Source organism: Dendrobates tinctorius, unplaced genomic scaffold (assembly GCF_039654945.1).
Source record: "Dendrobates tinctorius isolate UK_male_01 unplaced genomic scaffold, ASM3965494v1 ptg000293l, whole genome shotgun sequence".
Classification (NCBI taxonomy): domain Eukaryota; kingdom Metazoa; phylum Chordata; class Amphibia; order Anura; family Dendrobatidae; genus Dendrobates; species Dendrobates tinctorius.
Window position 1 is genome coordinate 702,326 of NW_027361960.1, and position 25,920 is coordinate 728,245.

At 42.9% G+C, this 25,920-nt stretch overlaps 1 long non-coding RNA gene across 1 annotated transcript in view; it reads left to right on the plus strand.

Annotated features, from left to right (window-relative positions):
* The window catches only part of LOC141072879 (uncharacterized), a 162,536-nt gene that overhangs the window by 135,718 nt on the left and 898 nt on the right, over positions 1-25,920 (plus strand). The window lies entirely within an intron of this gene.

Consider the following 25,920-nt stretch of genomic DNA (forward strand, 5'->3'; position numbering starts at 1 on the left):
GTACCCTCGGACTGCAGGGAAGCTTGAACTTGTTTGGATGTTAGTCGAGGTTCTTTATCCAACATCCGCACAATCTTGCATTGAAATCTCTTGTCAATTTTTCTTTTCCGTCCACATCTAGGGAGGTTAGCCACAGTGCCATGGGCTTTAAACTTCTTGATGACACTGCGCACGGTAGACACAGGAACATTCAGGTCTTTGGAGATGGACTTGTAGCCTTGAGATTGCTCATGCTTCCTCACAATTTGGTTTCTCAAGTCCTCAGACAGTTCTCTGGTCTTCTTTCTTTTCTCCATGCTCAATGTGGTACACACAAGGACACAGGACAGAGGTTGAGTCAACTTTAATCCATGTCAACTGGCTGCAAGTGTGATTTAGTTATTGCCAACACCTGTTACGTGCCACAGGTAAGTTACAGGTGCTGTTAATTACACAAATTAGAGAAGCATCACATGATTTTTCGAACAGTGCCAATACTTTTGTCCACCCTCTTTTTTATGTTTGGTGTGGAATTATATCCAATTTGGCTTTAGGACAATTCTTTTTGTGTTTTTTCATTTAAGACAAATTAAATGAAAATAATAATACCAAAGAATTTGTGTTTGCAATCATTTTCAGGAAGAAACTGAATATTATCTGACAGAATTGCAGGGGTGTCCATACTTTTGGCCACAACTGTAGTCTTGGTTTCCCCAGTGATCTAGTGTTTAATTGCTACTTTTGACTCTGACCTTTGCCTGGATTTTTGACTCTGCTACAGCCTGCCAATTTTGTACCTCTGCTGCTTGCCCAGTTTTTGACTCTGACCTTAGCCTGGATTTTTTACTCTGCTACAGCCTGCCGATTTTGTACCTCTGCTGCTCGCCTGGTTTTGACTCTGACCTTAGCCTGGATTTTGACTCTGCTTCAGCCTGCCGATTTTTGTACCTCTGCACGGTTTCTGACCTTTGACTCCTGACTACGCTTTCGGTCCCGGTTTTTAATTCCTTCCTGGTGACCGTCCTGCTCCGGTCCGCTGCTCTCATAGGCAGCTACCTCTTGGACTCCGCTGTAACTCCCGATCCCTGTATGGGGGTAAAAGGTCTCGGGGTTTCTCAGAGTGCTGTCTTACGTGCAGCTCAGACTCACAACTGACGGACGTCACATTATATCTGGCCCAAAATCATTTTTGTATGTATCCAGGATATATACAAAAGCATTACCTTACTTTATCCCTGATTTTTTTTTCTCCTGCCTCTTTTTCTGAGTTGATTCTGTGGCTAAAGCACCTGTTACCTGCTTCATTGCTCAGCCCTGTGGAGGATCACTCCCATCATCTTGCACTAACATGCTGCACAAGCCACAGTCTGGAGACCTCTGGGAAAACGCTGGACGTCAGAAGTCTTCACTCCCGGGACGTCAGCATCCAGGTAGTTCTGGTCATGCCTGCCCAGGTATTGCCTGCTGATGCGTCCAAAGTCTTTTTACCTATTTCTTTGTCCTACCTTAAGAAATCTGTGTGTTTGGAGGCTTATGTAGATAGTGGTTCTGAAGGGAACTTCATAGATTACCTGGTAGCAAAGAATATTGGCGTACCACTGCTAAGGCTTAATGCCCCCATTATAACCACTGCGATTAATGGCACATCTGTTGTCCATGGTGGAGTGGAGTTTGTCACTGAGGAAGTATCAATGTCAGTGGGATCATTACATGCTGAAAATGTGTCATTTTTTGTTATCGATAATTTATCATCCGCAGTAATTCTGGGTATACCATGGTTACGCAAACAATCCAGTCATTGACTGGCACTTGGGTGATAGCGTGCGCTGGAGGACAACTGTATATCGCTATCAGTGAACCAAGTTAAACTCAAACCTCCCTTTGTACCTTATGCTTTCAGGGATTATGAGGATGTCTTTTCCATATTAGAATCAGAGAAATTACCCCCTTACAGAGAGTACGATTGCCCCATAGACTTGATATCGGATTCTTGTCTCCCAAAGGGGAGAATATTTAATCTCTCTGGTCCAGAGCGTCAGGCCATGAAAGACTACATAGCAGACACTTTACGAAAAGGGTTTATTACACCATCCACCTCACCAGGTGGGGCCGGGTTCTTTTTTGTGGAAAAGAAAGATGGTGGTCTCAGACCTTGCATTGATTACCGTGAGTTAAACGCAATCACTATGAAAAAACAGTATCCGCTTCCAATCATACCTGTTCGTTTTAATCAGCTGTTGGGAGCCCAATGGTTTACTAAGCTTGACCTCAGAGGAGCATATAATCTTGTTCGTATAAGAAAGGGACATGAGTGGAAGACCGCGTTTAACACACCCCTTGGCCACTTTGAGTACCTCGTAATGCCAATTGGGCTCAGTAATGCACCTGCAGTGTTTCAGAATTTTGTGAACAATATCTTCAGAGACATCTGTGGGGTATATGTAGTTGTTTATTTGGATGACATCCTGATTTATTCTGCTGACCTTATGACGCACGTCCAACATGTCTGTTCTGTCCTTCAGAGACTTAGAGAGCATTCTTTATTTGCCAAACTAGAGAAATGTGTTTTCATGGCTGAGGAGGTAGAGTTTCTGGGATACATCGCGTCAGCTAAAGGGTTTTGCATGGATCCTGCTAAGATCCAACCCATTAAGGAATGGGTACATCCCACGTCTCTAAAGACGCTGCAGCGATTTCTAGGTTTCATCAATTACTATCGTAAATTCATTAAAGGTTTTTCTGAGATAGCCAAACCACTCACTGATTTGACTCGGAAAGGGGCCGATGTGGTTAACTGGAAGCCTGAAGCACTTTGTGCATTTTCTGTATTAAAGGAATGTTTCTCCTCTAACCCGATATTGGTTAAGCCTGATCTGAATCGCCCCTTTATTGTAGAGGTAGATGCCTCTGAAGTTGGAGTAGGAGCAGTGCTATCGCAAGGCACTGCATCCCTCACTCAACTTCGTCCATGTACCTTCTTTTCTCAAAAATTCTCTTCCACCGAGAGGAATTATGATATAGGTAATCGGGAATTATTGGCAATTAAATGGGCCTTGGAGGAATGGCGCCACTTCCTCGAAGGTGCCAAACATAAGATCACCGTAATCATTGACCACAAGAACCTGACCTACTTGGTCTCAGCAAAAAGACTGAATCCTAGACAGGCAAGGTGGGCCTTGTACTACTCTAGATTTGATTTTGTGAACACTTTCCGACCAGGCACTAAGAATCTACCCAAAAAGGAAAAAGCAGTCAAACTTCCATAAAATACAAATTTTATTAGATGATATTTAAAAAAATTATTGTAAGGACATACAGTGCATGGTTGGGGAGAAACAGAAAATATGACAACATCATGGTCAAAGGACCAGCCAAACTGCGAGCATAGCACCAGGAAATAGAATATGTAGGATGTAAGCAAATTGCCGATAATCAGTCAGGGAAAGAGTGGCAACCATTATTATGGCAAGGAGTGTACAAAGACATCACCATGTAGCCAAAGGCTACTGCCCTTTCAAATAAAAGGATTCCCTGCCCGTAGAGTGCACACAAAATACATAACCGATGCTATGTAAAGCATCAGAGGTAGAAGCAAATAGCTATATTCTTATACCTGGAAGCAGTGGTGGCAGTGAGGTCGATCCAGTCCCCGACGCGCGTTTCGGAGCCAGAGGACTCCTTCCTCAGGGGGAGTTGAGAAAGGTGCGACCACCGGGGTTGGCACGTTGATAAGCCTTTTTTATACTCCGTTTACTGTATCCGCGTGCTAAGAATCGAGATCTTAATTCATTAGCACGATTCTCAAAGTCCGTGTTGGTGGAACAGATACGGCGGAGTCGTAAGAACTGTCCCACAGGGATAGCTTTAATGAGATGATGCGGATGACAGGATGAGGCATGGAGTAAGGAGTTGGTAGATGTCTCCTTACGGTAGATATCAGTTTGATTCCTTTTATATCCTTTTTAACAGAGACATCCAGAAAATCGATTTTTTCCGGATCCCACGTCAATGTCAGCTTGATGTTAAGATCGTTGCCATTCAAATTGGATATAAATTGCAGGAGCATCTTTGTATACACAATTAGTATTAACTTTCCCCTTGCATATTGTGTTTGCCCATACTCTTGCCCTTCATATACTGTATGTGGCGGCTCCTGCCCGACGCTGTCTGTGCGCATGCGTGGTGTCCGTCGCGCGGCCGCCTGTGCTCCCTGCCTGACGTGCTGGATCACGTGGGCCCGCGTGCTTCCGGTGACGTCACGGCATGGATCCGGTCGGCGCGGGGCGGGCATCTCGTGCGTGCAGACAGCCTCTGGCAGGCGTGCGCTATATAACCCCGGTGGTCGCACCTTTCTCAACGCCCCCTGAGGAAGGAGTCCTCTGGCTTCGAAACGCGCGTCGGGGACTGGATCGACCTCACTGCCACCACTGCTTCCAGGTATAGGAATATAGCTATTTGCTTCTACCTCTGATGCTTTACATAGCATCGGTTATGTATTTTGTGTGCACTCTACGGGCAGGGAATCCTTTTATTTGAAAGGGCAGTAGCCTTTGGCTACATGGTGATGTTTTTGTACACTCCTTGCCATAATAATGGTTGCCACTCTTTCCCTGACTGATTATCGGCAATTTGCTTACTTCCTACATATTCTATTTCCTGGTGCTATGCTCGCAGTTTGGCTGGTCCTTTGACCATGATGTTGTCATATTTTCTGTTTCTCCCCAACCATGCACTGTATGTCCTTACAATAATTTTTTTAAATATCATATAATAAAATTTGTATTTTATGGAAGTTTGACTGCTTTTTCCTTTTTGGGTAGTTTCTATTAAATGTGCAGTGTTCCTTATATTGGTTAGTCTTAATATGTGGATCATGATATACAATATATATTATTGATCATTTTTTCATGGCCGTTTAATCATTGATTATCCGGCCTCCACATTATTATGTCTTCTACCTATTTATTCTATCAGGCACTAAGAATGTAAGGGCTGATGCCCTTTCTCAAAGTTTTTGCCCCTCACAGGTCGAGGACTCTGAACCGACTCCAATACTAGCTAACGGGATTGTTATTTCGACTGTGTCTTTGGATCTTCTGGAAGAAATCTGTAGATCCCCAGAACAAGCCCCTGACACTACTCCTCCACAAAAATTATTTGTCCTGGCCACATTCCGCCTTCAAGTTCTGAAGGAATCATATGATTCTGTCCTTGCAGGGCATCCAGGTATCAATAACACCATCAGACTTGTAACCAGGAATTTTTGGCCAACTATAGTAAAGGACTGTAAGGACTATGTACTGGCTTGTGAAACCTTTGCTCGTGCTAAGTCTCCCCATAATCGCCCTGCTGGGTGGCTCCAGTCCTTACCTAACCCTGAGGGTCCTTGGACTCACATCTCCATGGACTTTATTACTGACTTACCGCTCTCAGAAGGGAAGACGTGTATCTGGGTGGTGGTGGATAGATTCAGCAAGCAGTGTCATTTTGTTCCTCTGTCTGGATTACCTAATTCCAAGGCCCTGAGCAAACTGTTCATTACTCATGTTGTACGAATGCATGGTGCTCCTGTGAATATTGTGTCCGACAAGGGTACCCAGTTCCTTTCGAAATTTTGGAGGGCATTCTATAAACGGATTGGAATTGAATTGTTCTTCTCCTCTGCCTGTCACCCTGAAACCAATGGTCAAACCGAGCGCACCAACCAAGCTCTTGAACAGTATCTCCGTTGTTAGGTCTGTGAGCAATGTCCAATTGGGTGGAACACCTGCCATTAGCAGAGTTTGCCATGAATAATTAGTACCAGGAGTCCATCAAGACTACCCCTTTTTACTGTAATCATGGACTGCACCCGCGCTTTGGTTCATTCTCTTTTAAGAGCTCCCTGGGGTAGAAAGATCCAATACATCAGTTAGAAACTATCTGGTCAGAAGTCAATGTAAACTTAAAAGGGGCTCAGGCTAGACAAGCTTCTTCTGCTAATAGACGACGCTCCAAGGGCCCGCACCTGGGAGTTGGAGACAAAGTCTGGCTTTCTTCCAGGAACAGTAAGTTTAAAGTGCTGTCTGCCAAACTGGGTCCCAGGTTTATTGGTCCATATGAAATTATTGAGGTGATTAACCCAGTAGCCTTTCATCTGAAACTCACTCAATCATTTAAACTGCCTAATGTATTTCATAAGTCCCTTCTCTAATTGTACCGCTCTCCGATTCATCCTGTCAGTCCCCTCCTTCAGTTTTGGTCGGGGGTGCCTTGGAATACGAAGTCCAAAGAATCCTTGAATCCCGCTTAGTGAGAGGATCCATGCAGTATCTGGTGCACTGGAAGGGCTACGGTCCAGAGGAAAGGTCCTGGGTGCCTGCCAGTAACGTTCATGCCAAGGGTTTGATCAGGAAATTTCATCTTCTTCATCCCAACAAACCGGGTTGTGAGGGTCCGGACGCCCCTCTTAGAAGGGGCGATACTGTCACGTCGCCGTCGGACTCGGGGGCTGGTGTTCCTGCCTCGGCCGCTGGGAGGTGCCGAACTTCGACTGATGGTGCCGGCGATAGGAGGACTATGTCCTCATGTGGTCCCGCTCCTTTGATGCATGCCTCTGTCATTGGGCATCGCCGTGTTTCTCCTGTGAGTGATGGTGGTGACAGAGAGGGGGGCCTCTGCGCAGGCGTCTGGTGGGCGCAGGCTTCGCTCTTCTGTTAGAGGTGAAGGGGTTGGTGCATCGCCATCTGGCCTGGTTCTGAGGGTGGTCCAGACTAGGTCATCAGGCTGTGAGCCTGAGAGGGATAGCTGTATCCTTCAAATACTTTGGAGCCTGTCCTGCAGGCCACCACTGGTTTCCCCAGTGATCTAGTGCTTAATTGCTACTTTTGACTCTGACCTTTGCCTGGATTTTTAACTCTGCTACAGCCTGCCGATTTTGTACCTCTGCTGCATGCTCGGTTTTTGACTCTTACCTTAGCCTGGATTTTTGACTCTGCTATAGCCTGCCAATTTTGTACCTCTGCTGCTCGCCTGGTTTTTGACTCTGACCTTAGCCTGGATTTTGACTGCTTCAGCCTGCCGATTTTTGTACCTCTGTTGCTCGCCTGGTTTCTGACCATTGACTCCTGACTACGCTTTCGGTCCCGGTGTTTAGTCCCTTCCTGGCGACCGTCCTGCTCTGGTCCGCTGCTCTCATAGGCAGCTACCTCTTAGGCTCCACTGTAATTCTAGATCCTTGTATGGGGGTAAAGGGTCTCGGGGTTTCTCGGGGTGCTGTCTTACGTGCAGCTCAACTGACGGACGTCACATTTGCTGTAAAATAACAGTGCATAGGTCTGCCACCTCCAAGCTGAGTTGCCCAGTCAGAGCAGTGACTAGATCAATGATGGATATTAAAAAAATGGTTATGGCCAGTGTTAATTTAATGGTACTGTTGAAGGATATCCTGAGGATAGTGGCTCCTTCCCTATCCCTAAAATGAGGGGCGCCCTATCTATCCCTGCTCCCCGGATTATTTATGATGGTGAAGATGCTGAGGCCATATGATTTGCTGAACTCCTAAATCAGCCCTTTTCTGTCCCATCCCCCACCCAGGGAAGTGGGGAGTTGTAGTGTATAAGTATACACAAAGCAGACTGACAAGGGAAGACGAACAGGGATAAATGAAAATACCAATCATACAAATATGCACTCCCAAACAAGTGGAAAAACAGGAAATAAAGGAAGGAACACCAAATAGGAGAGGATGAACATATGTACGCAGACAAATCACCAGGCAACAGTCTTCTGAACAACACTCCAAACGATTCCTCAAACAAACAACACATCCAACTCCATTACCTGGCAATATGAAACTAACAATGATAACCTCTGATTTCTATAGGCAAGTATATATAACAGAGGGGCTGGCCAACACTGAACAGCTGAGACATCAAAGCAGGAATACTCCAGGAGCTCTCAACTGAACATATTAACCTTTCTCGATTGCAAATAGAAACACCAGCAAAAGACGTCAAATGCCCATGCTACAAGGCAACTCAATATCATACTACAATGAAGGAGGAACAACGAGTAAATGTAGCCAAAAATTTAAAGAAATAATTATATTTATCAAACAAGTTAAACTTTAATAAATATTTGTAATACAAACATCATATATAAAACAACATGCATGGGCATATATCGATGTCATGTGACTGACTCCATAGGTCAATATAATGACCAAGAAAAACGGTACCCACAATGTGAATAACATGTACTATTCAAAAAGGAAAAAAGTTTTTTCTATATAAAGAAATTAGAATATATTTTTTAATTCACATATTCTCCAGGGATAGGGATTTAGACGGTACTAACTTCCCCAAAACCCACTATTGCTATACCGCTAAGTGAATAGCTTCACATAGACACAAATTAGCTCCTTTATGATACAGTGCAATAAAGAAAGGTCTATAAGAAGGTAAGTACAAAGTAATTACCCATAGCGGCATGTGTGCAGTCCCGTCTGAACCTCAGTCAGATACCCCCACGCTCGTTTCACGATGTCGCTTCCCCCTGTTGGTGGAAAAACCTTATATACTTATACATGGTTATTAGATCACCCCTCAATCGTCTTTTTTCTAGACTAAATAATCCTAATTTTGCTAATCACTCTGGGTATTGTAGTTCCCCCATCCTTTTTATTAATTTTGTTGCCCTTCTTTATACTCGCTCTAGTTCCATTATATTCTTCCTGAGCACCGGTGCCCAAAACTGTACATAGTACTCCATGTGCGGTCTAACCAGGGATTTGTACAGAGGCAGTATAATGCTCTCATCATGTGTATTCAGACCTCTTTTAATGCACCTCATGATCTTGTTGGCCTTGGAAGCTGCTGCCTGGCACTGACTGCTCCAGGTAAGTTTATCATTAACTAGGATCCCCAAGTCCTTCTCCATGTCAGATTTATCTAGTGGTTTCCCATTTAGTGTGTAATGGTGATACTGATTCCTTCTTCCCATGTGTATAACCTTACATTTATCTTTGTTAAACCACATCTGCCACCTTTCAGCCCAAGTTTCCAACTTATCCAGATCCATCTGTAGCAGAATACTATGTTCTCTTGTATTTACTGCTTTACATAGTTTTGTATCATCTGCAAATATCAATATTTTACTGTGTAAACCTACCAGATTGTTACATAGTAACATAGTTAGTAAGGCCGAGAAAAGACATTAGTCCATCCAGTTCAGCCTATAAAATTCTGTCAGAATAAATCCCCAGATCTATGTCCTTCTAAAGAACCTAACAATAATAAATATGTTGAAGAGAATAGGTTCCAACACGACCCCTGCAGTACCCCACTGGTCACAGTGACCCAGTTAGAGAATATACCATTCATAACCACCCTCTTCTCTCTATCACTAAGCCAGTTACTTACCCATTTACACGCATTTTCCCCTAGACCCAACATTCTCATTTTGGATACCAACCTCTTGTGTGGCACAGTATCAAACATTTTGGAAAAATCAAGATATACCACGTCCAATAACACACCTTGGTCCAGTGTATAGCTTACCATTTCATAAAAACTGAGTAGATTGGTTTGACAGGAGCGATTCCTAATAAACCCATGCTGATATGGAGTTAAACAGTTATTCTCATTGAGGTAATCCAAAATAACATCCCTCAGAAACTCTTCAAATATTTTATCAACAATAGAGATTAGACTTACTGGCCTATAATTTCCAGGTTCACTTTTAGAGCCCTTTTTGAATATTGGTACTAAATTTGCTATGTGACAGTTGTTAGGGTTTGTGGATCGCACCAAATATAAATTATGAAACGGTGCGATCACAACCCGGGGTCCACCGTGTAGAGATGGTATACTGCTGCTAAATAACAACAGATGGTGAGTAGTAAAATGCTCGCTTGAGACCGGCGGGTAACCACTGAGCCGGTGTGATAGGAAATGGGCTCTGTTACTGCACAGAGTTCGCAGAAACCAATACCGAAACCTGTTAAACCTAACAGGCTACGGCTAGAGGAGCGCTAGCGTGACATCACAGGACATTGATTCTGAGACACGAGAAGTGTGTCCCTCTAGACCCACTAGCCCCTGGAACCGCTACTGCGGAGCCAGGGAAAGTTCCCCCTGGAACGCTGTGCCCTGCTAAACATCACAGGGTGCAGCAAGCATTAGCGTACTGCTCTGAGCGTGTACTGCATCTGCACTTGCGGTCGCCACTAACCAGCCTGAGCTTAGTGCTGGAAAGCACACTATCTGTGCATGGCGCCATACAGATGGACGGTGCAACATATTAGGTACTGTGACACTTGTGCTGACTGGCGCCCACCGGCGCTAACGGATGAGTGAGCTGAATGTACTGCGGCGTTAGGCAGTACCAGTACTAAGTGCTGACTCTAACCTCTAAACCCTACTAAAACGCCTAGCAAAGAGAAGGGGTTTCATAATGAGTCATTCACCTGTCTTATACATCCATCATCACACACACCACTATAATCATAAGAACTAATGTCTATCATAGCGAATGGCAGGGCGGCCATGGGAGGCTTTTATAGCCATGACCTTCCGGGACCTTCCTGATGATCCAGTCAGAGCAGGAGCAGGACCTGAGCATGTGACCTCCGATCTCCAATGAGAGATCGTCCCACAGCATGCTCAGTGGACCAAAAGGAGGACTTGGTCTCTGGAGTTGTTCGCTACTGACCAGCATGCATTGCTATAGTTGGACCAGAGGTGGCAGCAGCAGCAACCAAACCCACAATGCTAGTCTGAGCAGAGTGCCAGGATCGACAAGTCTGCTGAGCAGCCTCCTCTGCGGCTGGAGAGGAATGGGAGACCGCCGAAGACCAGGCTCAGGATTCTTGCTGTGCAGCGACAGTAACCCGATACCTAACAACAGTCCTGTGGAACAGACTCCGTCGCTATAGAGTCCCTAAATATAAGAAATAGTGGCTTGCCTATTAAATTACTTAGTTCTGTTAGTACTTGTGGGTGTGTGCCATCCGAACCTGGAGATTTACCTATTTTAATCTTATTTAGCCGGTTTTGCACCTCTTCTTGGTTTAGATTGGTGAACCTTAATACAGGGTTTTCTTTCTCTCTCGGCATTTCACCTAGCATTTCATTTTCCAACGTGAATACCGTGAGAAGAAGGTGTTTAATATTTTAGGTTTTTCCTCGTCATCTACCATTCTTTCCTAACAATTTTTTAAGGGGCCCACATTTTAACTTATGATTCTTTTCCTATTGATGTATTTGAAGAACAGTTTGGGATTAGTTTTACTCTCCTTAGCAATGTGCTTCCCTGTTTGCTTTTTGGTAGCTTTAAAAAGTTTTTTAGATAAAGTACTTTTCTACCTATAGTTTTTTAGAGCTTCAACGGTGCCTTCCTGCTTTAGTAGTTTAAATGCTTTCTTTTTGCTGTTAATTTCCCCTCTTACGTCTTTGTTTAGCCACATTGGGTTTTTCCTATTTCTTGTCATTTTATTCCCACAAGTTATAAACTGCTTACAGTGTGTCATGACCGCTGCTGGTACTCACCAGAATGGCCCCTCTCCTCAGCGCCTTCCCCCTGCTGTCAGCCTAGGCTCCCAACACGTCTCCACTTCGTGCATGCCCAGTAACATCTGTGCCACCGCAAGGGTTCCTGGGAGCTCTGACCCGGTGGCTCTGCCTCCAACATGCCGGCGCCTACCGGGTATTTCTGCCTGGTCTCGGTGGAGGTAAGGCACCTGATTATCATATGCGGTTGCGCTAAGTGTGCTACTGGATCCTCAGGTCCTCTGTGTCTCCGCTTTGCCCATCCTCTCCATGCCTCTGCCTTACCTACCAGTCTTGTGCCACTGCCGTACCTGCTTGTCCTATGTCCCTGCCGTACCTGCTAGTCCTGTGCCTTTATCTTGCCTGCTAGTCCTGTGCCTCTGTCGTACCTGTTACCCTGCTTCGCCGCCACCCCTGTCTGTGGTGGTTACTGTAGTTTTTCCATTACTGTGTTCTCGTTGGTCTCTGTGTACTTCTCTCATTATTGTTACCTTCTCTCTTGCAGCAACCAGCCGCTGTCTGCCCCAGATTCCCCCGCTCCCGTTGCCTTCCATGCTCCTCGGTTCCCGGTACCCCCAAAGTCTTAACACCTGTACTCCTCCTGCACCCCGGTCTTCCTTTCTATCCTCTCTGTGCTGCACTAAGGCACCCCTTTGGCCCCAGCCATTGTGGTTTCAATCTCCCTTGGGCCTGCCCCTAACACTCCCTGTATAAGGGATGGTCTTCACCTGGTCCGCTCGCCCTCAGGGGCTTTGGAGCGACGACCCAGAGGGTCCACTTCTGGGTTTCTCCCTAAGAATCCTAACCGTAACACAGTGCCTCTTTAGGATTTTCTTTTACATTTCCCATTTATTATCTGTATTCTTATTTCTGAGGACATTGACCCAGTCAACCAGATTAAGGGCATCTCTAAGCTGGTCAAACTTTGCTTTACTAAAGTTCAGTTTTTGTGACTCCCTGACAAGTGCCCCTAGTGAAAGACAAGCGAAACTGTACAATATTGTCACTATTTCCTAGATGCCCGATGACCTGCAGATCTGTTATTCTGTCAGGTATATTAGATAGGATTAGGTCTAAAAGTGCTGCTTGTCATGCCTTTATACAAATGCATATAATCAGATTTGCTATGCTTGTCAAGAACTGTGGTGTATTGTGATAACTTATCCAACACCGCCATCTATTGACAATGTTCTAATTACTGTTTACTTTCTGTTTCATTGCTTACTATGCAATTTAATATTTAAGGCTCATCAAGGCTTCCGTAGTTCCCCATCTGCCTCTGCTTTAGCCTTGCCCCCTTCTTCTCCAGCAGCCATTTTAGCCTCATGGATACTGACATGCTGATTATCTCTCCCTGATTTTCAGCTCATCTGGTTGTTTACCTCCACATAGCACAGTCGGTGCTCTGCTGTTCTTACCAGAGAACTGGCGAACTTATCAAAACCCGACCTACAGCTTGAAGGCACAGAATTCTTCACTGATAGCAAAGTAGTGCTAGGCTACATTCTTAACGAGACTAGGAAATTCTACGTCTACGTAAACAATCGAGTACTCAGAATTAGGAAGTCTTCACAGTCTTCTCAGTGGAGATTTGTACCGACTGACCAGAATACTGCAGACCATGCAATCAGAGCGGTATCGGCATCATGCCTTAGAGACACTACCTGTCTCATCGGGCCTGCATTTCTGTATCAACCAGTCCCCACTGCTTGCGAGACACATGCACATGAACTGTTTGAGCCTGAATCAGATGTAGAGATCCGGCCTCAAATTTCTACACTTAACACAACGGTCACCAAAAGGTATCTTGATACCAGCCGCTTCCTCTGATTCTCCATCTGGAGGTCAGTTTACAGAGCATTAACTTGCCTGATTCATGTTGCTAAATCCTTTGAAATTACACAAACAAGGTCAGTTCTTTGCAAAATCTGGCATCATTGTCATAAAGCTTACATAGCAGACGAGTTCATGCAAGCAAAACATGCTATCATCCATTGTGTCCAGCATGAGGCTTGTACCCAGACCCTGGAGTCCCTCCAAAATCACGGCGATGTCCCTAAAGATAGTCCCCACTCATATGGGAAGTGTGTGGGAGCGCACGATCAACATTGCTCTCAGAATCCTCATTTCTATCTTTCTACAACGAGGTCCTTTGAAGCTCTCCCATGAGACTCTCACTGCCTTCATAGCTGAGGTAGTAGCCATTATAAATGCTAGACCACTGGTTGCCATATCCAATGATCCTAAAGACCCATCTCTGCTTACTCCCTCCACTCTTCTCACCCAGTAATTTAATGTAAGCAGGCAGACTCCCAGAGAGTTTTCTACTAAAGACTTGTTCAAATCCCAGTGAAAGAAAGTACAAATGCTAGCAGACCTTTTCTGGACCAGGTGGAAAAATCAATACCTTTCTACATTACAGACAAGAGACAAATGGCAAGCTAGTAAGCCCAACATGGAACCTGGAAATGCTGTCCTTGTAAAGAACACTCAGTCTAAGAGGAATGAGTGGCCTCTAGGATTGATAACCAAAGTCTTCCAAAGTCAAGATGGACAGATCCGGAAGGTGGAGATCAAGATCCCCAAGCAAAATGGAAAACTGTTTCTTAGACCTGTCTCTGAACTTATTCTATTGCTCTCTCGTTAAAGTTTATATGGCATCCCATCGATACCAGACGGGGAGTGTCATGCCTTTATGCAAATGCATATAATCAGTTTTGCTATGCTTGTCTAGAACTGTGGTGTATTGTGATAACTTATCCAACAGCACCATCTATTGACAATGTTCTAATTACAGTTTACTTTCTATTTCATTGCTTACTATGCAATTTAATATTTAAGGCTCATCAAGGCTTCCGTAGTTCCCCATCAGCCTCTGCTTTAGCCTTGCCCCCTTCTTCTCCAGCAGCCATTTTAGCCTCATGGATACTGACATGTTGATTATCTCTCGCAGATTTTCAGCCCAACTGGTTGTTTACCTCCACATATCACAGTCGGCGAGTTATTTCCCCTTTGTTAGAGCTCACCATATTGCATTATGTAGCTACTCTGTTCTATATGTTTTATATCAAAGTAGTCATTTGTCATTGGAGATGTTTACAATACTGCCATGTTGTGCACTTACACTGTGAATGTCCTGTACCATGCATAATAGTATGTACTTTAGATATGTTGTATGCCTTGTACTGAGTACTTTCATTTTTCTTATAGATTTACACTGATCCTATCAATAAAAGTTGTAATGGACCCCCTGCGTCTACCTCAGTGCATTGATAGGAAAGAGTTTAGCTGTCTGTCAACTCGCTTTTCTAAAGCACAAAGTTGAGGGTGCCAGAACACTGCTCCTCTGGTTGGATTCTGCACCTATTTTGAAAGATACATTTTCTTGTTTATTAGCAGAAACCTGTTGCCTTTATAGATTTCGCAGGTCTCTGTTTCCCAGTTAATATCCGGGTAAAGTCCCCCATAACAAGAAAAAATGGCTAAGTATGGAATGGACAAGGAAACTGTTAGGTGGATTCATAACTGGCTTAGTGATCGGACCCAGAGAGTGGTCGTAAATGGCTGCACATCCAGTTGGAAGAATGTCTCAAGTGGGGTACCACAGGGCTCTGTCCTGGGCCCTGTATTCTTCAACATCTTTATCAACGATTTAGATGAAGGAATTGAGGGTAAACTAATTAAATTTGCAGATGACACAAAGCTAGGAGGGATAGCTAATACTAGAGAAGAGAGAGAGGATTCAAAAAGATATAAATAAACTGGAGCATTGGGCAACAACTAACAGAAAGGTTTTTAACAGGGAAAAATGCAAAGTACTACATCTGGGCAATAAAAATGAAAAAAGCATATACAGAATGGGAGGAATAGGGCTAAGCAACAGCACATGTGAAAAAGACTTGGGTATACTAATAGATCACAGACTGAATATGTGTCAACAGTGTGATGCAGGAGTAAAAAGGGCAAATGCAATTCTAGGATGTATTAACAGAAGCATACAGTCTAGATCACATGAAGTCAATATTGCCCCATACTCCTCTTTGGTCAGAACTCTTCTGGAATACTGTGTCCAGTTTTGGGCTCCGCATTTTAAAAAAGACATCAACAAACTGGAGCAAGTTCAGAAAAGAGCGACCAGAATGGTGACTGGTCTGCAAACCCTGTCTTATGAGGAAAGATTGCAGAATTTAGGAATGTTTAGCTTACAGAAGAGAAGACTGAGAGGAGACTTAATGGCTGTCTACAAATATCTCAAGGGCTGTCACATTGTAGAAGAATCATCTTTATTCTCAATTGCACAAGGAAAGACTATAAGCAATGGGATGAAACTGAATGGGAGGAGACAGATTAGATATTAGAAAAAACTTTTTGACAGTTAGCGTGATCAATGATTGGAACAGGCTGCCACAAGAGGTGGTGAGTTCTCCTTCAATAGAAGTCTTCAAACAGAGGCTGGACAGACATCTGTCTGGGATGATTTAGCGAATACTGCTTTGAGCAGTGGGTTGGCCCAGATGGCCCAGGAAGTCCCTTCCAACTCTACGATTCTATGATTCTTTGAACCTCACTATGGGTTGCAGCTTCATCTATCTGCCTTAGTACAGGTGGGCCATTTATATGTATACAGCTAAATAATATGGGAATGGTTGGTGATATCAATTTCCTGTTTGTGGCACATTAGTATATGGGAGGGGGAAACTTTTCAAGATGGGTGGTGACCATGGTCGCCATTTTGAAGTCGGCCATTTTGGATCCAACTTTTTTTTTCCAGTGGAAAGAGGGTCATATGACACATCAAGCGTATTGAGAATTTCACAAGAAAAACAATGGTGTGCTTGGTTTTAACATACCTTTATTCTTTCACGAGTTATTTACAAGTTTATGACCACTTATAAAATGTGTTCAACGTTCTGCCCATTGTGTTAGAATGTCAATGCAACCCTCTTCTCCCACTCTTGACACAGTGATAGCAACACCACAGAAGAAATGTTAGCACAGGCTTCCAATATCCGCTGTTTCAGATGTTGCACATCTTGTATCTTCACAGCATAGACATTTGCCTTCAGGTGACACCAAAGATAAAAGTCTAAGGGGGTCAGATCGGGAGACCTTGGTGATCATTCAACTGGCCCATGACGACCAATCCACTTTCCAGGAAACTGTTCATGTAGGAATACTCTGACCTGACACCGATAATTGAAGGTATGGTGTGGTATATGGGATACAAAGATAGTGAGGCCATTCTTCATCAATGGAAACCTCAATGCCACTGGATATCTGAAATTACTACATGATGATGTGTTGCCCTCTTTATGCACTGAAGATGGCATGTTCCCTGAGTTTTTCCAGCAAGATGGTGCACCACCACATTATGGGTGTCAGGTCCAAGCATTCTTACAAAGAAACTGACCCCCTTAGACTAGCATTTCTTCTGTGGTGTTGCTATCATTGTGTCAAGAGTGGGAGAAGAGGGTTGCATTGACAATCCAACACAATGGGCAGCACTTTGAACACATTTCATAAGTGGTCATAAACTTGTAAATAACTCATGAAAGAATAAAGTTAAGTTAAAACCAAGCATACCATTGTTTTTGTGAAATTCTCAATAAGCTTCATGTGTCACATGACCCTCTTCCCATTGGAAAAAATAAAGTATCCAAAATGGCCAACTTCAAAATGGCTGCCATGGTCACCACCCATCTTGAAAAGTTCCCCCCTCCCATATACTAATGTGCCACAAACAAAGTTGATATCACCAACATTTCCCATTCTATTTAGGTGTATCCATATAAATGGCCCACCCTGTAGTAGACTATCCATGATTTCTGTTATATTTGGGGGTTTGTAACAGATCCCAAAGAGAATTTTTTTATTTTTCCCTCCATGTATTTCGACCCATATGAAAACTAAAATTTGTGTCAGCCACAAAACTTTTACAGAATGCACCATTTTTTGTACTAAAAATTTGCAAAATGGATCAAAGACAAAAAATAACACTTTCTTCATGAAGCTCCTTGCCATTTTGAAGAATTTCTAGAAATGATGTAATGGCAAGTAAAACTACAAGACAAAAAGAAAGTGACTTAAAAACATAAATGATGAAAAGGAACCATAGTATTTGTACATGTAAAAGGAGATTAGAAAATTGAATTAATTCGCAGTGGGGAAAAATAAGTATGAATTCTCTGTGCTAGAATTCTGTCTAAAATTAAAGTACATGTCATGTGTTACATTTATTTAGGAGTTTAGACACTTTTCCTACCTAACTATACACTTTTAGAAAGCGTATAGAAAAGTTGTCTAAGTTTGTGTAACATATTGCACGCTTACTACAGGTGTACTCTATTTCATTTTTTTATTTGAAAAGTAGCAAAAAAGTAACCCACTAATAGGCAGTGAAAAGTTCAACTAGACAGTATAAACTAAAATGCTCCAAATTTAACACCGTGGCTCATGTTGAATGGTGGTGAATTCTTTAAAGGGAACCTGTCAGGCAGTTCTTGCTGCATAAACCACAAAGGCATCTTGATTCAGAGCCTGGCTGCATGCTCCAGCATTTCAGAGTAAACATAGTATGAAAAGCCATTTGGAACTATAAGTATAGCCCTGAATACCAATGAAAGTGTTTTTCCGTGTTATGAACGCACATGAGATAGATCTGTTAATCAAAGAGAGCGGTGCTGAGAGAAGCTAGACAGGGCAGTAATTGACTAGTCTCTCTCTATAGTCCCTGGCCAACTATTTGAATTATGTTTTCTTTGAAACGCTGAAATGTTTCAGAGAGAAATTCACCTGGCAGCAATCATTAACAGAATCTATTTATATAATTGCCTTGTAATGTTTTTATTTCCTGTTCTGTCCAGATGTCACCGTATCCCAGAATTCTAAGCGGGGAAAGTTCACCTACCGTCATATTGGGACACACCAACCTATTGCGCGGTACCACCAGCAGAACACCATCACACAACATACACTCTATATGTCGTACGCACCACACACACACAAACACACTCACACACACTTACTCACACACTCATGCAGTCTCTTGCACGGTACCAACAGCGGAACATCGTCGCACTGCCCATGCGCGAATTCCGCGCAGGCTCAGTGAATCATTTGGCTGATCCCCGTGGCAGATGCGCAGCGTGTCTACAGGCAGAGGAAGCTGGTCACATTAAAAAGGGGTTTTCCCACAAACGAAAGTTCATTTTAAAAATTGTCTGACAGAGTACGGAGCATACCACATCTCGTGGGCAGGGGAGGAAGCAAAAGACAATACTGACATTACTGACATTTTGTGAGGTAAAATTTTTCCCTAACTGTTTTTAAACAGTATTTTACCTCACGAAATGTATCCTATGGGATCTCCTGCTGTAATGTCAGTATTGTCTTTTGCTACCTCCCCTGCCCAGGAGCTGTAGTATGTTCTGTACACAGTCAGACACAGGGGTGAGAGAGACAGAGCACAGGGGGAGACAGCTCAAACGGGACAGCACATGAGGGGAGAACACATCAGGAAGGAGAGAGACAGCATACAAGGGGGACATAGCACATGGGGTAGACAGGTCAAAGAAGAGAGCAGACGGGAGAAGTTAGCACATGGGGAAAGAGAGAGTGGATAGATGAGTGAGCACATGGGGATGGAGAGATTCTTAACCTTGCAAAGCCTGCCCCCATCGTGACATTACCGCCCTCCCGATGCGATAGAATCGGGCCTCCATCTAGTTATTTAACCCCTTTATCCCCAACGGTGGTTTGTACGTTAATGACCAGGCCAATTTTTACAATTCTGACCACTGTCCCTTTATGAGGTCATAACTCTGGAACGCTTCCATGGTTTCTGATGAGGATGGTGAGGATTTATACTGTGTTTTTATGATACCTGATGAAGGATATACACTGTATCCAAAATGCGTTGTATCTCCTCTTTTTTAACCTATCAAATAAAAAAATATGAAATATCAACTTTGGATGTGAGTCCTGGGAAGCGCTGACATTCATGGGCTGGATGTGCCTGTCTTGATTTACTCATCCTGTGTGAGCCTGACCCTGGCTCTTTTACTTGGATCCACCTGAGGCAAGCTGCAAGCCCTATCTATTAAAAAGTATCCCTGAAGGAAGGATCTTTGAGGATACACAATCTAAAGCCATATTTGTCTTCTATCAGGTGAGTGCATAAAATTGTGCACCCTTTAAAGACTACAATATTGTGTTTACACACTTAGGGCGACGCAATTTGTCTGTTCTTCTCTCCCAAACAGGGGTTTTTTTGCATATTGTTTTTTTCGTGACATATTGTACTTTATGTTAGTGGTTAAATTTAATTCATATAACTTGTGTTTATTTGTGAAAAAAATGGAAATTTGGCGAAAATTTTGAAAATTTTCCAACTTTGAATTTTTATGCAATTAAATCACAGATATATGGCACACAAAAAACTTAAGTAACATTTCCCACATGTTTACTTTACATCAGCACAATTTTGGAACAAAACTTTTTTTTAAGAAGTTATAATGGTTAAAAGTTAACCAGCGATTTCTCATTTTTAGAACACCATTTTTTTTTTTTAGGGACCACATCACATTTGAAGTCACTTTGAGGGGTCTATATGATAGAAAATACCCAAAAGTGATACCATTCTAAAAACTGCACCCCTCTAAGTGCTCAAAACCAGATTCAAGAAGTTTATTAACCCTTCAGGTGCTTCACAGGAATTTTTTCAGAAAACAATTACTTCAGGTCCAATTTATTTTATTTTACCAAGGGTAACAGGAAAAAATTGGACTGCAAAAGTTATTGGGAAATTTGTCCTGAGTACGCTGATACCTTATAATGTGGGGGAGAACCACTGCTTTGGCGCATGGCAGAGCTCGGAAGTGAAGTAGCACGGTTTGATTTTTTCAATGCAAAATTGGTTGGAATTGAGATCAGACGCCATGTCATGTTTGGAGAGCCCCTGATGTGCCTGAACAGTGTAAACTCCCCACAATTCACCCCATTTTGGAAACTAGACCCCTTAGGGAATGTATCTAGATATGTGGTGAGAACTTTGAACCCCCAAGGGCTTCACAGAAGTTTATAACGTACAGCCATACAATTGAAGAATCATATTTTTTCCAAATAAATGATCTTTTCACCCCCAATTTTTATTTTCCCAAAGGTAACAGGACCCCAAAAGTCATTGTGCAATTTGTACTGAGTACACTGATACCCCATATGTGGGGGTAAACCACTATTTGGGAGCATGGCAGAGCCGGAAGGGCAGCGCCATTTGACTTTTTTGGCTGGAATTGAGATCGGACACTATGTCGCATTTGGAGAGCCACTGATGTGCCTAAACAGTGGAAACCCCCCACAAGTGACCCCATTTTGGAAACTAGACCCACCAAGCAACTTATCTAGATGTGTGGTGAGAACTTTGAACCCCGATGGGCTTCACATAAGTTTATAACGCCCGGGCGTGAAAATATAATCATATTTTTTCCACAAACTTGATCTTTTAGGTCCCAATTTTTTTATTTTCCCAAGGGTAACGAGAAATTGGACCCCAAAAGTTGTTGTCCAATTTGTCCTGAGTATGTTGATACCCCATATGGGGGCACATGTCGGGGTTCGGAAGGGAAGTAGTGATGTTTTGGAATGCAGACTTTGATGGAATGGTCTGCGGGTGTCATGTTGCATTTGGAGAGCCGCTGATGTGCCTAAACTATGGAAACCTCCCACAAGTTACCCCATTTTAGAAACTAGACCCCCCAAGGAACTTATCTAGATGTGTGGTGAGCACTTTGAAACCACAAGTGCTTCACAGAAGTTTATAACGTAGATCCATAAAAATAAAAAAATCATATTTTTTTCACAAAAATGATATTTTTGCCCCAATTTTTTATTTTCCCAAAGGTAACAAGTGAAATTGGACCCCCAAAACTTATTCTGCAATTTGTCCTGAGTAGACTGATACCCGATATGTGGGGGTAAACCACTGTTTTGGCGCATGGCAGAGCTTGAAAGGGAAGGAGTACTGTTTGAATTTTTGAACGCAAAATTGTTTGGAATTGAGATCAAAAGCCATGATGCGTTTGAAGAGCCCCTGATGTGCCTAAACAGTGGAAACCCCCCAATTCTAACTCTAACCCTAACCTCAACACACCCCTAAGGGTGTGTGCACACGTTGCTGATTCTGCTGCGGATCCACAGCAGATTTGGTTTCTGCTGCATTGTACAGTACCTTTATATTCAATGGCAAATGAAAAACGCAGTGCACATGCTGCGTATTTTTCCATACGGATTTTCTGCGGTTTTAAATCCGCAGCATGTCACTTCTTTGTGCGGAATATGCAGCGGTTTGTCACCTGCTCCATTATCAGGAGTCAAAAGGCAGGGGAAAACTGCAGGCTAATCCTCAATAAATCCGCAGGTAAAACGCAGGTCATTTGACCTGCGGATTTAGCCAAATCTGCGCGGAAAAATCCGCACCAAAATCCGCATCGTGTGCACACACTAACCCTAACAAAAACCAGCATTTCATTAATTTGTTTTGGGGTGTGCGTTTACACCGTTCTGCATGTGGTAAAATTGATAAAGCAGTTATATTCTTCAGGTCAGTACAATTACCGCGATACCTCATTTACACTACCGTTTAAAAGTTTGGGGTCCCCCAGACAATTTTGTGTTTTCCATGAAAACTCATACTTTTATTAATCAAATGAGATGCCAAATGAATTTAAAATCTAGTCCAAACATTGACAAGGTTCGAAAAAAAGATTTTTTTAAAATATTAATTTTCTCCTTCAAACTTTGCTTTCGTCAAAGAATGCTCCCTTTGCAGCAATTACAGCATTGCAGACCTTTGGCATTCTAGCAGTTAATTTGCTGATGTAATCTGGAGAAATTTCACCCAATGCTTTCAGAAGCCCCTCCCACAAGTTGGTTTGGCTTGATGGGCACTTTTTGCATACCATACGGTCAAGCTGCTCCCACAACAGCTCAATGGTGTTGAGATCTGGTGCCTGTGCTAGCCACTCCATTACAGATAGAATACCAGCTGCCTGCTTCTTCCCTAAATAGTTCTTGCATAATTTGGAGGTGTGCTTTCGGTCATTGTCCTGTTGTAGGATGAAATTGGCTCCAATTAAGTGCTGTCCACAGTGTATGGCATGGCGTTGCAAAATGGAGTGATAGCCTTCCTTGTGCAATATCCCTTTTGCCTTGTTCTAATCTCCCACTTTACCAGGACCAAAAGCAACCCCAGACCATCACATTACCTCCACCATGGTTGACAGATGCGTCAGGCACTCTTTCAGCATCTTTTCAGTTGTTCTGCATCTCACAAATGTTCTTCTGTGTGATCCAAACACCTCAAATTTGGATTCGTCTGACCATAACACTTTTTTCCAATTTTCCTCTGTCCAATGTCTGTGTTCTTTTGCCCATATTAATCTTTTCCTTTTATTAGCCAGTCTCAGATGTCTTTTTCTTTGCTACTCTGTCCTGAAGGTCAGCATCCCAGAGTCGCCTCTTCACTGTAGACGTTGACACTGGCGTTTTGTGTGTACTATTTAATGAAGCTGCCAGTTGAAGACCTGTTAGGCGTCGATTTCTCAAACTACAGGCTCCAATATACTTGTCTTGTTGCTCAGTTGTGCAACGGGACCTCCCACTTCTCTTTCTACTGTGATTAGAGCCTGTTTGTGCTCTCCTCTGAATGGAGTAGTACACACCGTTGTAGGAAATCTTCTGTTTCTTGGCAATTTCTCGTATGGAATAGCCTTCATTTCTAAGAACAAAAATAGACTGTCGAGTTTCACATGAAAGTTTTTTCTCTGGCCATTTTGAGAGTTTAATGGAACCAACAAATGTAATGCTCCAGATTCTCAACTAGCTCAAAGGATGGTCAGGTTTATAGAATGCTGCAGCCAGGATCATATTCCTCACCAATCGTTACACCGATGCCTCTACCTTGTGCCAGTCATTACACTGGCTACCCATCCACTCCAGAATTCAGTATAAACTTATTACCCTCACCCACAAAGCCCTCCATGGCTCAGCACCACCCTACATCTCCTCCCTTGTTTCAGTATACCACCCTACCCGCGCCCTCCGTTCTGCTGATGACCTGAGGTTGGTATCCTCAATAGTCAGAACCTCCCACTCCCGTCTCCAAGACTTTACACGTGCCGCGCCAATTCTTTGGAATGCACTTCCCAGGTCAATACGATTAGTCCCCAATCCCCACAATTTTAAGCGTGTCCTGAAAACGCATTTATTCAGACTGGCCTATCGCCTCAACACATTAACCTAACCTATCCCTGTGTGGCAGAGCCAAAAGTTTACCATAACCAGGTTCCCAGCATCATGTTCCCACATGCTTTATGCATCCATTAGCCCTCTGTGTCTGTACTGTTACACACTTAACATTATGGCTGGTCCATAATTCAGGGCAACTGTTACCACCCACCTTTCGTGTCTACCTCTTTCCTCATAGACTGTAAGCTTGCGAGCAGGGCCCTCACTCCTCTTGGTATTTGTTATAATCTACTGTATGTGATTATTGTTATGCTGTAATGTCTATTGTCTGTACAAATCCCCTCTGAAATGTAAAGTGCTGCGGAATATGTCGGCGCTATAAAAATAAAATTTATTATTATTATTATTATAGCTTATCTAATCAGCCAAACTGTTTTCAGCTGTGCAAACTTGCACAAGGGTTTTCAAGGGTATTCTAACCATCCTTTAGCCTTCTTACACAGTTAGCAAACACAAAGTACCATAAGAACACTGGAGTGATGGTTGTTGGAAATGGGCCTCTATACACCTATGAACATATTGCATTACAAACCAGACGTTTGTAGCTAGAATAGTCATTTACCACATTAACAATTTATAGAGTGTATTTCTAAAAGATTTAATGTCAGCTTCATTGGAATAAAACTGCTTTTCTTTAAAAAATAATGAAATGTCTAAGTGACCCTAAACTTTTGAACAGTAGTGTATGTCGTTTTTTTCTGTTTTGGCGCTTTTATGCAATAAAAACAATTTTATATAAAAAATAATTATTTTTGCATTGCTTTATTCTGCGATCTATTACTTTTTTATTTTTTTGCTGTATGGCGGCTCATTTTTTGCGGGACAAGATGATGTTTTCAGCAGAACCATGGTTAATTATATACATTTTTTGATTGCGTGTTATTGCACTTTTTGTTCAGTGGTATGGTGATAAAGCATTGTTTTTTACTTTGTTTTTTATTTTTATTTTTTAAGGGGTTCACTAAAAAGGTTAACTAGTGGGACAGTTTTATAGGGTGCGTTGATACTTACGTGATAGTTGCAGTGATAGCTACGGATGCGGTGATACTAAATATGTGTACTTTTATTTATTTATTTTTTGTGTGGTGAGCACTTTGAATCCCCAAGTGCTTCACAAAAGTTTATAACACCCGGGCGTGAAAATAAAAAAATCATATTTTTTTCCACAAACATGATCTTTTAGTCCCCAATTTTTTTATTTTCCCAAGGGTAACATGAGAAATTGGACCCCAAAAGTTGTTGTCTAATTTGTCCTGAGTATGCTGATACCCCATATGGGGGAGAAAACTACTGTATGGGCACACGTCGGGGCACGGAAGGTAAGTAGTAATGTTTTGGAACGCAGTCTTTGATGGAATGGTCTGCGGGTGTCATGTTGCCTGTTTGGGTGCATGGCAGAGCTTGGAAGGGAAGGAGCACCATTTGAATTTTTGAACTCAAAATTGGTTGGAATTGAGATCAGACGCCATGTTGCATTTGGAGAGCCCCTGATGTGCCTAAACAGCGGAAACCCCCCAATTCTAACTCTAACCCTAACCCCAACACACCCCTAAGGGTGGGTGCACACGTTGCGGATTCTGCTGCGGATCCGCAGCAGATTTGGCTTCTGCTCCATTATACAGTTCCTTTATATTCAATGGCAAATCCGCAGCATGTCACTGCTTTGTGCAGAATCCGCAGTGGTTTGACACCTGCTCCATTAGCAGGAGTCAAAATGCATTGGAAAACCGCAGGCTAATTCGCACTAAATCCGCAAGTAAAACACAGGTCATTTGACCTGTGGATTTAGCCAAATCTATGCGGAAAAATACGCAGCAGAATCCGCATCGTGCGCACACACCCTAACCCTAATTTCAAAACTAACCCTAGCCCTAATGGGAAAATGGAAATACTTTTTTAATTTTATTATTTTTCCCTAACTTAGGGGGTGATAAAGGGGGATTTGATTTATGATTTATGGCAGGTTTTTATGTTTGGCAGCTGTCACACGCTAAAAGACATTATTTATTGTAAAAATAGTTTTTGCATCACCAAATTTTGAGAGCTATAATTTTTCCATATTTTGACCCACCGAGTCATGTGAGGTCTTATTTTTTGCAGGACGAGTTGA